Source organism: Protopterus annectens, chromosome 10.part0 (genome assembly GCF_019279795.1).
Source record: "Protopterus annectens isolate FY-2018-M chromosome 10.part0, PAN1.0, whole genome shotgun sequence".
In the NCBI taxonomy this organism is placed as follows: domain Eukaryota; kingdom Metazoa; phylum Chordata; order Ceratodontiformes; family Protopteridae; genus Protopterus; species Protopterus annectens.
The window spans coordinates 770215663-770229119 of record NC_056744.1 but is presented as its reverse complement, the minus strand read 5'-3'; positions in this window follow the sequence as shown (position 1 = coordinate 770229119).

Genomic DNA, 13457 nt, shown 5'->3' with positions numbered 1-13457 from the left:
TAGATTTCAGTTTCCAGAACACCTCTATCTTTTTGAAGTATTCTGACATCCAGATAATCTATAACATCATAGGAATGCTTCATTGAAAACTTACGGAAGCTGGTACTATTATCTATTTTGTGGAAGAATGATAAAAATGAGGCTGCATCACCTCCCCATAAAATAAAGAGATCATCCACAAATCTCCTGTAGAACTTCAGATGCCTATCCATCTTAGTCAGTAGGAATTCTTTCTCCCACATAGCCGTAACAATATTTGCGTAGCCATTTGCACATGAAGTGCATATGGCCATGCCATACTTTTGTCTATATAAATTTCTTTCAAACAAAAATATATTGTTCTCTAATATCAGTTCCATCAACAGTGATAATAAATCAATAACTTGTACATTATATGTTTCGTCTTCCATTAAATACTGTTTGAAGAGCTCAACACCTTTACTATTAGGGATGACTGTGAATAGAGATTTCACATCCAACGTAATCATGAGCCATCTATCCTCCACAGCTATACTCTTACAAAATGTGTACAGATCTTTTAAAGACTGTTTTGTATCAATTAATATATATACATTCTTTTTCAACACAGTTTTAAGGTGGTGCTCCACAAAAATGGACAAAGGTTCAGTACACCAGCCCCTCCCTGATACAATGGGTCTCATGGGGGCACTCTGGGATGTTTATGTATTTTAGGGAGTCCTTGTATGATGGGTAGAACAGGTTTGTCTACTATGAAGCACTTGAATAGCTCTTGGCTAATAACTCGACACTGTAAGCATTCAAATAATGCATTGTATATTAACATGCTGCTTACATGCACCTGTTGAATATCTACTTTCTGATAAGAGATGTCATCATTCAACATTGTCAGCATAGATTCCTTATAAAAAACATAATCCATCACCACTAGAGAACCACCTTTATCAGCTGGTCTCACTGCGATGGAACGATCATTACACAAAACCTCCAAAGCTTCTTTTTCTTCTCTGTTTAAATTATTGAAGCATTTCTTAAAAATACCACTATCATGCATCTTATATATTTCTTTTATACATGCTTTTTCGAATGTCTCAATAGCAGCATTGTTTACAGGAATATAGCTACTTGGTTTCTTAAAAATGTTCACACAGCTATTACTCATATTATTGTCACCAAACTGAGATTTAAGCATAAGATTCCTAGTAAACATTTTAAGTTCTATAATATTGTCAGTCATATCCATTCTACTTGCCAGTACAAAGGATTTCCCTTTGTTCAATTCACTTATCTCAGAATCAGTTAAAATCCGCCGTGATATATTCCATACTAATGGATGCTGGATTGTTGCCACATTTTCTTGAGCGTCATAGGTTGTTCCTCTTCTATGGACACTTTCCATTTCATGCTTCCTCTGCTCGTGGAGCAGTTCCGAAGATTTGTAATTCGTATAGGATACGGTGAAGAAAGAGCCGTGCTGTCAGATGGAACTGATGACATACGGCTACTGTTAAAGTTAGTATATAAATTTCTTTCTGCAAATTTGCTGCGAGCTCCTCTCTCAGGCCTCTGTATCTCACTGCTGCTTGTGGAATCAGAGGGAGGTGTGGTAGGAAGTGGCATTACAGCATTAGAGTTCTCTAGTGTATCTCTAACAAGAGAATTGGCAGGCTCAATCCGTTGCTTAGGAACCAATTGAGATTCAGTGGGCTGAGTAGAGCTACTGCTATTCACAGCATTGTTATGCTCTATGGGCCAAGCAAAAACACGCCCACTAGAAAAATCTTGTAAGTCCCTTTGCACTTTATTTTTCTTATAGCCCATCAGTTGCTGATCATAAACAGATATAAGTTCCAAGACATAGTCTAATTTTAAATCAACAATAGCATGCGGATATTTTTCATAGAGTTCTTCTTGCAGTTTACAGACATTGGATGATATAGTGAGTTCTTCTGGCTTAAAGAAATCTATTAGTAGCTGCATATAATTGTGACTGGTTTCTAAGTTAATCTGCTGCCACTTTAATAATAAATCTTTGTACATAGTTCCATATGTGGGCATTTTCAGTACCCTTAAGCCCCGAGGGACTATATTAAGCTTTAGACAGGCTTCAAAATAAAGTCTCTGTGGCTGAAGCCGTTTCAATTTCCGTAAATCATTCTCAATTTTAAACAAGTCTTTTCTCATTGCAGCAACAACATACTCACTGTTCTCTTCTTGCTGCAAATCTTGTAGTAGAGGCTCTACCTCTAGCAAGGGGTTGTTTTTGACCTCAAGAAGTTCATGCAGGTTCCTTTGTATAAAATTCCTTCGATTTCCCTTTTCAGGGGCATAATCCAGTTCAATAATAGAGACATTTCCCTCTGCCATGTCCAGCACCACTCGTAATGTAAATGAATCCATAGTAAAAGCCAAATGATGCTGGCAAGAGTTACCTCCAACAACAATGAAATAAACAGTGAAAAACAAAGCAGGAGGTAGCAGCCACGGCTATGTAGAATAACAGTTTTATTAGTAAAAGAGGTGAGCGCTTTCGTGGCACCAGCCACTTCATCAGACAATCAAAGAAGAGTAAAACACAGCATTTATACCAAGCTTATCATTGCCATCAACTACCCAATTAATCCTTAAAACCATATACCTAGTATAAAAAGTTTTATACCTAGTGTGAAAAATTTTAAAAGCTTAAAATTAAAAACAGATTGACAATAGAAACAGCATATCACATCATACAACTTAATACATACAATATAAAAGTATAAAAATATATAAAAGTATAAAAAAGTATAAAAGGTCGAGGGGGGAGGGGGGTACTACCTACTATTTTTTTAAATCTCTATTTAGAAGAATGGGTTTAATATTAATTTTGTCATTCAGGCCTACCTCAATGTTAGCTCATAGCCTTATAAAACATTCTAGTTCCCTAGTTTCGACTCTATTCCTAACATCTCCACCTCTATTGTCGGTATAGACTTTATCTATTACTAAAAATAAAAAATTGTGTGTCTCATCATGGTCCCTCACATGCCTGGCTAAGGCATTTGTCTCTATTCCTCTGGTGATATCATATACATGCTCCCCTCATCCGGTCTCTCAGCCTTCGCGTTGTCATTCCAACGTAGAAGGCAGGACAGACTGTGCAGTGTGCCAAGTATATAATATTCATACTGTCACAGTTAGCTAATATTCTGAAGGTAAACTCCTTCTTTAGATCTGAATGTAGAAATCTACTTCCAGTGTCAACTAAGGTGCAGTAATTACATTTATTTCAGGGGAAGGTTCCATATTTGACTGCATTTTCTATTCTTGTTTCCATGGGTTGTGATCCACATAATAATCTTTTTATAGATTTTTTATTCTCAAAAGCAAATCTCGGGGTCTTACCTATTAGCCTTTTAACATCATCATCAGCACATAGTGTATTCCAGTTTTTCGATAAACTTCCTGTAAACATTTAATGTAATTAGTCTGTCCTGCCTTCTATGTTGGAATGACAATGCGAAGGCTGAGAGACCGGATGAGGGAGCATATATATGATATCACCACAGGAATAGAGACAAATGCCTTAGCCAGGCATGTGAGGGACCATGATGACACACACAAATTTTTATTTTTAGTAATAGATAAAGTCTATAGGAATAGAGTAGAAACTAGGGAACTAGAATGGATTATAAGGCTACAAGATAACATTGGGGTAGGCCTGAAAGACAAAATTAATATTAAACCCATTATTCTAAATAGAAATTTAAAAAAATAGTAGGTAGTACCTCCTCCCCCCTCGACCTTTTATACTTTTTTTATACTTTTATATATTTTTATACTTTTATATTGTATGTATTAAGTTGTATGATGTGATATGCTGTTTCTATTGTCAAGCTGTTTTTAATTTTAAGCTTTTAAAATTTTTCACACTAGGTATAAAGTTTTTTAAACTAGGTATATGGTTTTAAAGATTAATTGGGTAGTTGATGGCAATGATAAGCTTGGTATAAATGCTGTGTTTTACTCTTCTTTGATTATCTGATGAAGTGGCTGGTGCCACAAAAGCGCTCACCTCTTTTACTAATAAAGCTGTTATTCTACAGAGCCGTGGCTGCTACCTCCTGCTTTGTTTTTTTTTTTTTACTGTTCATTTCATTGTTGTTGGAGGTAACTCTTGCCAGCACCATTTGTTTTTTGATGCGTATGTATATTTCTACTTTATATGTTTCTTTGTTACTATTTTTTTTTTAGTTCAGGCTTGCTAGGTTCTTCTCTCTCCCTGTATAAGCAAGAAAGTCCTGAATAAATATTCACTCTGACTGCTGATTTCCCTCATTAGGACTCACCATTCAGCAGTAAGAGTGTATATGTGGGACAGCCAGAGCTTTGTGAGTGCATGTGTGTATGTGTAAGTAATAGGGTCAGGTTTTGAAACTCCTGTCTTGTTTTTTGGGGGCAGGGTTCGTATGTGTGAGAAGGATTGTGAAAATGTGTGGAAATATATATACACATATATCTGTCTATATATATATATATATATATATATATATATATATATATATATATATATATATAGGTCCCTATCGGTTGATCAAGTTGTCAGAAACTCAAAATTCATATGGTCGAGATCGGTTTACTATCAAAATGTTGAATGGCAGTCACATGAAAATAAGATGGTCGGATGCATGTTTCCCAGTTTCTGTAACGCTGATCTGAAAATTTTCTAATCCACTTTAGCAAATCCTAGTGGTCATTTGCTCATATGAGGTTGACATTCTGAATGGAGATCACACTACAGTGGGGATCAGGAAATTTACCCTTTTCCTCATTGTAGTACGATCACAAAGTTTGTATATATAATATGCATGGAGTGTGGGGGGTGTGTGAAGGCTGCCAGCCTAGCCAGATAGAATTGTGCAGATAATTCTGTCATTTGTAAATATGAATGTAAACTTTCTCCGGTTCGATTCTCGGCTGGGGTACCTTCTGTGCAGAGTCTGCATGTCCTTTCTGTGGTTGCGTGGGTTTCCTCCGGGTGCTCTGGTTTCCTCCCACATCCCAAAAACATGCTGTAGGTGGATTGGATACTCTAAATTGGCCCTAGGCATGAGTGTGTGCATGTGTGTGCCTTCTGTGGAAGGTTGGGCACTGGGGTGACAACTCAACACTGTAAAACTCCACTGCCAATCATGAGCGGACAGGTGATCCACTTTGGAGACCCCTAACCGGGAAAAGACGAAAGAAGAAGAAGAAAAAGAAGAAGTAAATATGAATGTAAACTATAAGCGTGTTGTCTTAAATGTAAAGAAATACTGTTACATGTGGAACTGGAAATAAATGTGACAACAGTGCACTCTACTGACCAAAGTAAAGCATGTGGTGACCCTTTGATGTAGACAGTGGTGCCGAGGGATCCAGATGAAGAAATTCTTTCTATCGTTTTAACCAAGAGTTAAATTGCTAGATTTAAACATGCACATTTATTTTTATTGCTCTGCTCCTGACCAGCTGCAAAATAACAAAAGGGAGATGTGTAGCCTGGGAACGCCAGGAAGGGTAAAGAAAGATGTAATGTTTAGCAGAACTGCAGTTTCAATTTAAACAGTGAGAACCAGAAATTATTAAGCATTTTATCTTGATCATCCAACTCACAGCACTCTGCCTGCTTTCTTTAAGTAAGTTATCTTAGACTTGTGTTTTCTTTTAGTGATAGCTAGAAGCTAGAAAGATTAGACTAGGTGTTTTTCTGTGATGTCAAAACTGTACTACTGAATTATTTTAAGCATTTCTGCGTGATCTCAGAACTCTTGACTAGCACTGACTCTGTAGTAGAAAGTATTGTCTTGTGGTTTTAATTATTTATTATTAAATATTTTAAAACCTTTTAACTGTGGCTGTTTTGTGTGGAGATATTTTAAGCTCTAGAGTACATTGCATATTTATAGTGATTACTGTACCAAGTCACTCTAATAAGCCTTGACTGTTTAGTCACATCTACCAATTGAATAATTACATTGCACAGTAATAATTGGACACCCTTTTAAGGGCCTTTGTGTAGCTGATAATATTAGCTGGGTGGTGGCAAGTGATAACTACCATATAGTCTGGAAAAGGGGGCACAGCTGGGGAACCTGTGCCAGCCTTCTCCAGGAGTGTCTGTGTGGTTGTATAAATGTATCTCAAAGTGTGTGTGTCAGCTACTTGGGCAGGGACATGAAGCACTAGTTGGACAGAGAGGGCGCTGGTGATTTTAGCTTGCCCAGCTAGGCTGAGATCTGGATCCTATAGCTGTGCCACTGGGGAGTCTTATTGGGAACCTGGGGAGCAAGGGAGTGACCAGCCCCAGACTGACTGTGATCTCTGTGTGCTCTTAAGGGAAATTGCACTTTACTGTGTGTATTTGTTATCCTTTCCTCATATATGAGATGCCCTCTCTGGTGTTAGTGTTGAGGATTGAGGCTCCTTGATTGCTGGGCCAGGGCACGGGCATCACATTTGTGGTGGCAGTGGTGGGATATCCACATCACATGTTAATTAGTTGGCAAATACTAATTGGCGTGTAGTGGTGTGGGTAGAGTGAATCCTGTAGCTTGTGTACAGTAAGCTTTGAAGGTGTTTTTGTACTCTAAATCAGCCATGCAGTGAATACTCACAGTTCAGATCACAATTGTTTTATTTCTTTTGTTAGCTTAGTTAATCAGGGAGAGCAGGCAGCATGTCAGCAGAGGAGAATGGAAAGCTAACAAGGAGCCAGCTGGCGGAGATGTTCCAGGCTAGGGGACTGGCACATGGAAACCTGACTAAGGCAGTCTTGATTGAAGCCTTGGTTACAGCTGCATCAGAAAACAGCAACAAGGAGGACAATCAGACTGGCAGTGGAGATATAATTCCCTCAGGGAATGGACAGCTCAACCTTTCTGCAGTGGACTTAAAAATCCAGCTGGAACTAAAGACTCTTGAGTTGGAGGTCAGGCATGTGGAATTAGAAGCAAATGAGATACTGCGATGTTTGCAGGCTGAGGAGAATGAGAAACTGTTACATCTGCAAGCTGAGGAACAAGAGAGGCAGAGGCAGCATGAGAAGGAGATGCTGACTTTTTGCCAGAGTCATGGTGGTAATGGGGAAGGGAGTAACTGGACCCCAGAAGCACAACAGGTCAGTAGATTTCTTCCGCAGTTTAAAGAGGGGGATAATTTTGATAGTTTCATTCATATGTTTGAGAGGGTATGTAAACAGTATGAAGTTGACCAAGGGTTCTGGGTACAGTTCCTGACCCCTTTACTCCATGGTAAAGCTGTAACTGTTCTGTCCAAAATGTCTGATGTTGCATGTTATGATTATACTGCTGTAAAAAATAGTCTTTTAGAACTATTTAAGCTAACACCTGAAAGGTATAGGAAAAAGTTTTGTGAGCATAGACGCAAGGAAGATGAAAGTGTGTGTGAATGTGTTGCTGAATTGAGCACTTATTTCCATAGGTGGGGTGAGTGGATGAAGGGCTGGCAGACTTTTTGGTGAGGGAACAACCCCACAGCACTTTGCCTGAGGACATGAGGATCTAGTTAGCTGACAGACAATGTGCTACTTCAGATGAGTTGGGGAAGAAGGGAGACCTATACCTGGCAAGCAGGGCAGCTCTGCACAGGAAGGGGACCCCCAGTACTGCTCATGGGTCTAAAGAAACCCATGGTGGGCAGCACAGACTGCCCCAACAGAATCTGCCCGTAGCAGGGGAAGCCACTAGTCCAGGTACACGTGCATGAGCTAGGGTTAAATGTTTTGAATGCAACCAGTGGGGCCATGTGGCATACAGGTGTTCATGGAGGCAAGGTGGGGAACAAAAGGTGAGGAAGCCAGTATGTGGGAAAGACAAAATGCTAATAGTAGGTTGTCTTGAAACAACAGGGGTCTTAAACTACCATTCTGCAGATGTTCTGAGAGGGAAGGATTTGAATGAGGCAGTACCATGTGCTTATGCAGTTACACGCAGTGAGGCTAGGAGACGAGCATGTGGGTCTGGTAGCCTGGGGGAGATCCAGACAGACTGCATACTTGCAGCCAGGACTGCTGAGGTGGTTACTTCAGGGAGGGAGCTACTGTGTAGCAGTGAGAATGAAGGTGAGCCATGGCTGCTTGTGGGTACTGATGGTCCCTTGGACAGAGTGACTGCAAAGATAGAGGTGAGTAGTAGGACCCAGGCTGACAGTGAGGCACCACTGTCAGAGCATGCCAGACTTCCTGTGGAAGGGGAGCCAGGAAGGGTTACAAGGAGAGAGTTGAGACAGACTCAGCTCTCAGACCATACATTGCAAGGCCTGAGTCAGGTAGCTAGGGAGGCACATGATTCTCAAGGAAAGGGGAAATCTGTATACTGGGACAAAGGGTTACTATACGGAGAGTGGACCCCTGAGGGAGGGCTAGAAGGTGAGAGAGTACAGCAGCTGGTACTGCCTAGAGCCTACCATCTGACGCTTCTAGCCATAGCCCATGATATTCCCTTTGTAGGTCATTTGGGCATAAAACATACAAAGAAGCGTATTATGCAGAACTTATTCTGGCATGGAATTTCCAGAGATGTAACAGGCTACTGCAGGACCTGTGAGCAGTGCCAAAAGGTAGGCAAGGCAGGAGACAAGGTGAGAGCTCCTTTGATGTCTTTCCCTGTGATTGAGGAGCCATTTCAGAGGGTAGCTATGGATATTGTGGATCCTCTGAGTACCCCAAGTTCCGCAGGGAAAAGGTATATCCTAGTGGTAGTGGATGATGTTACACGATACCCTGAGGCAGTGGCTTTGTCTTCCATTGAGGCAGAGAAGGTGGCAAATTCTTTGTTTGAGATTTTCAGCAGCGTAGGTTTCCCAAAAGAAATACTGACTGACAGAGGTGCCAATTTCATGTCAGACCTGCTGGCTTGTCTGTGGAAGTCCTGTGGGGTGAAGCACATGAAGACCACCCCCTACCATCCCCAGACTAACGATTTGTTGAGAGGTTAAACTCTACAATCAAGTCCATGCTCTGGGCATTTGCAGATCAGTTTAAGAGGGAGTGGGACAAATATTTGCCCCATCTGTTGTTTGCTTACAGAGAGGTTCCCCAGAAATCCACAGGTTTTTCACCCTTTGAGATGCTGTATGGGCATAGGGTGAGGGGACCTCTAGATTTAATTTGAGATGAGTGAGAAGGTGAGTGCAAGTCTCAGAAGGAGTCTGTTGTGGCATACATCCTAAACTTCAGGAAAGGCTCAGGGAACTCATGGGCTTGGCCCAGGAGAACCTGGCAGAAGCCCAACAACAGAAAAAGGTGTGGTATGACAGGAATGCTCACGCTAGAGAGTATGCTGTGGGGCAGCAGGTAATGGTTCTCATTCCTGTCAGACAAAACAAGCTGCAAGCAGCATTGGAGGGACCCTACAAGGTGGTAAGAAAGGTAAGTGATGCTAGTTACATGGTGGAACTGCTAGGCAGAAGGCCAGGGCACAAACTGTACCATGTTAACATGATGAAACCTTACCATGAAAGGGGGGCCCTTGTGCTGAGCATTTGCAGTCGATTGCAGGAGGAGTCTGAGTGAGATCTGGGGACTGATCTCCTCAGTAAGGCTCGGGCTAACACCTCAGTGGAAGGAGTAGAAATGTCCTAGCAGCTATCTCCTACCCAGGTTCAAAAAATCTGAGCAGTGTTGCAGGAATTTGGGGACATGTTCACTGGGAAACCAGGATGTACCCACCTGGTGCAGCACCAGGTGGATACAGGACTCCAAAGGTCTTTTAGGCAGGCCCCTTATAGGGTGCCCGAGAGAGTCAGACAGACCCTGAGGGAGGAGTTACAGGAGATGTTGGAACTAGGGGTGATTCAAGAGTCCAACAGTCTCTGGGCCTGCCCGGTGGTGCTGGTGCCAAAGAAGGATGGCAGCACCAGGTTCTGTGTAGACTACAGGAAATTAGATAGTCACACAGAGTCAGATGCTTACACCATTACTAGGACAGATGAGGCCCTAGAGCAGCTGGGTGGGGCTAAGTATCTTACAACCATTCATCTTACCAAGGGTGACTGGCAGGTGCCCTTGACTCCCAGTGCTAGAAGGAAGTCAGCCTTTGTGACTCCTTTTGGCTTGTATGAGTTCACAAACATGCCCTTTGGGATGAAGAATGCCCCAACGACTTTCCAAAGGCTGGCAGATAATATCCTAGCAGGAGCAGGAGGGTTTGCCCTTGCTTACCTGGATGATATTGCCATCTACAGCCATTCCTGGCCAGAACACCTTCAGCATGTCAGGGAGGTGCTGAGCAGACTACAGAGGGCAGGGTTGACCATTAAGCCAAGCAAATTTCAAGTAGGTATGGTGGAGGTCTCCTACCTAGGACATAGAGTGGGGAGTGGTATGATAAGACCAGAACCTGCCAAAGTGGAAGCTATTCAGGCATGGCCTGCACCTGTTACTAAAAAGCAGGTGAGGGCATTTTGAGGGACACCAGGGTACTACAGAAAGTTCATCCTCAGTTATGGTACCATAGCTGCTCCCCTCACAGGCCTGTCAAGGAAGAACAGGCCAGATAAGGTAGTATGGACTCCAGCATGTGAGCAGGCATTCCAGAAGCTTAAAGAAGCTTTGGGAGGACTCCCTGTGTTAGCCAGTCCAGATTACAGCAAAGAATTTGTTGTGCAGGTGGATGCTTCGAGCCATGGGGTGGGGGCTGTATTTTGCCAGATTTCTTCAGAGGGGGAAGAGCACCCAGTGGTTTATCTCAGTCGTAGGCTCCAACTCTGGGAGGAATGCTATGCAGCTGTAGAAAAGGAATGTCTAGCCATAGTGTGGGCATTGCAGAAACTCCAGCCTTATCTGTACGTAAGGAAATTCACTGTTATGACAGATCACATCCCCCTAACATGGTTAAACAGAGCCAGCCAGCAAAATGCCAAGTTGTTAAGATGAAGCCTAGGGTTGCAAGCATATAATATGTCAGTGTAGCACCGCAGTGGGGTTAGCAATGCCAATGCAGATGGGGTCTCAAGACAGGGAATGGGGTGAGGTATACTCAGATAGACCTGACCCTCTCAAGGGGTGTTTCTCAAGGGTCACTTGAAAAACTAGCTTGAGTTCTCTGGGGGGGGGGATGTGAAGGCTGCCAGCCTAGCCAGATAGAATTGTGTAGATAATGCTGTCATTTTGTAAATATGAATGTAAACTACAGGCTTGTCTTAAATGTAAAGACATACTGTTACATGTGGAACTGGAAATAAATGTGACAACAGTGCACTCTACTGACCAAAGTAAAGCATGTAGTGACTTTTTGATGTAGACAGTGGTGGGGGGGGGGGTCTAGATGAAGAAATTCTTTCTATTGTTTTAATCAAGAGTTAAATTGCAAGATTTAAACATACAAATGTATTTTTATTGCTCTGCTGCTGACCAGCTGCAAGATAACAAAAGGGAAATGTTAAAAATTTAAATGTAGTTAATGTGTAGCCTGGGAACACCAGGAAGGTGAAGAATTATGTAATGTTTAGCAGAACTGCACTTTCAATTTAAACAGTGAGAACCAGAGATTATTAAGCATTTTTGTCTTGATCATCTAACTCACAGCACTCTGCCTGCTTTCTTTAAGTAAGTTATCTTAGACTTGTGTTTTCTTTTAGTGATAGCTAGAAGCTAGAAAGATTAGACTAAGTGTTTTTCTGTGATGTCAGAACTGTACTACTGAATTATTTTAAGTATTTCTGTGTGATCTCTGAACTCTTGACTAGCATTGACTATGTAGTAGAAAGTATCGTTTTGTGGTTTAATTATTTATTATTAAGTATTTTAAAACCTTTTAACTGTGGCTGTTTTGTGTAGAGATGATTTAAGCTCTAGAGTACATTACATATTTATAGTGATTACTGTACCAAGTCACTCTAATAAGCCTTGACTGTTTAGTCACATCTACCAATTGGATAATAATATTGCACAGTAATAATTGGACACCCTTTTAAGGGCCTTTGGGTAGCTGATAATATTAGCTGGGTGGTGGCAAGTGATTACTACTGTATAGTCTGGAAAGGGGGCACAGCTGGAGAACCTGTGCCAGCCTTCCCCAGGAGTGCCTGTGTGGTTGTATAAACTTATCTCAAAGTGTGTGTGTCAGCTACTTGGGCAGGGACACGAAGCACTGGTTGGACAGAGAGGGTGCTGGAGATTTTAACTTTCCCAGCTAGGCTGAGATCTGGACCCTATAGCTGCGCCAGTGGAGAGTCCTACTGGGGACCTGGGGAGCAAGGGAGCGACCAGCCCAAGACTGACTGTGATCTCTATATGCTCTTAAGGGAAATTCTTTACTGTGTGTATTTGTTATCCTTTCCTCATATATGAGATGCCCTCTCTGGTGGTAGTGGTGAGGACTGAGGCTGCTTGATTGCTGGGCCAGGGCACGGGCATCACATGGGGTACAGCCCCCCAAAGGGTGGTGCACGGGGGGGTTGTCCCTGTGCAAAATGCAAGTAGAAACATCACAGGAAGTCAAGGTAACCTGGGTAATGTCAATAATATCCATTTGCAAACTAGTGGCATAACTGCTGTCGACATTTTGAACAAATAACTTTTTTGTTTTCGACATTTATTTTCGGGTAACTGAATAAACGAAGAACTGCAATTCTAGATTAGGATAATAAACAGTTGAGACCATATGACTGAGTTTTTGAAAACCTGAAGCTCTTGAATGGAAACTGCGGTACAGTGCAGATCGGGAAATTTACCCTTTTCCTCACTGTAGTGTGATTTCAGAGTTGACAAATATAATTTGCAGGGGGTGTAGAGGGGCTTGCCCGCCTGCAAAAACATAAAAAAGGTAGATTTTTGTCGTGTTTTTTTTTTTTTTTTTTTTTTTGATGTTCGAGTTTTTGGACACTCGATCATATGGTCTCAACCCTATGAATTTCAAGTTTCTGAAAACTTGATCATCTGGCATAGACTCATGTATGCACATATATCTCTTCTCTCTCTCTCTCTATATATATATATATATATATATATATATATATATATATATATAAATAATTTACGTGCATGCACACACACACACACACACACACACACACACACACACATCATGCTTCCTTAGTTCTATCTCGAAAGACTACGCCCTGCATTTGTCAACTGGTCCTGTTGAGAGGTGCATACAGAGGGCTATTATGGCATAATTGGGGGCTGGCTGGGGACAGCATGGTCATTGTTTAACTTTCATCACAAACAGAAATCAAAGATTTGCACAGAAGGCATTAGATTCTATCTGAGGACAGTGTACTGTCTAAAAGTAACACGTTAGAAAGCAATACAGTGATCATTATTTTTTTACTTTTCTCACAAACATCATATATGATATAGGAGGCCATCTTTTCGGAATAGTGATCATTATTATTTTCAATTTCCTGACAATCAAACATCAGACATCATACAGGTGGCTGTCTTTTTGGAGTGAAGATAATGAGGGTGTGTGTGTGTGTGAGTGTGTGTGTGTGTGTGT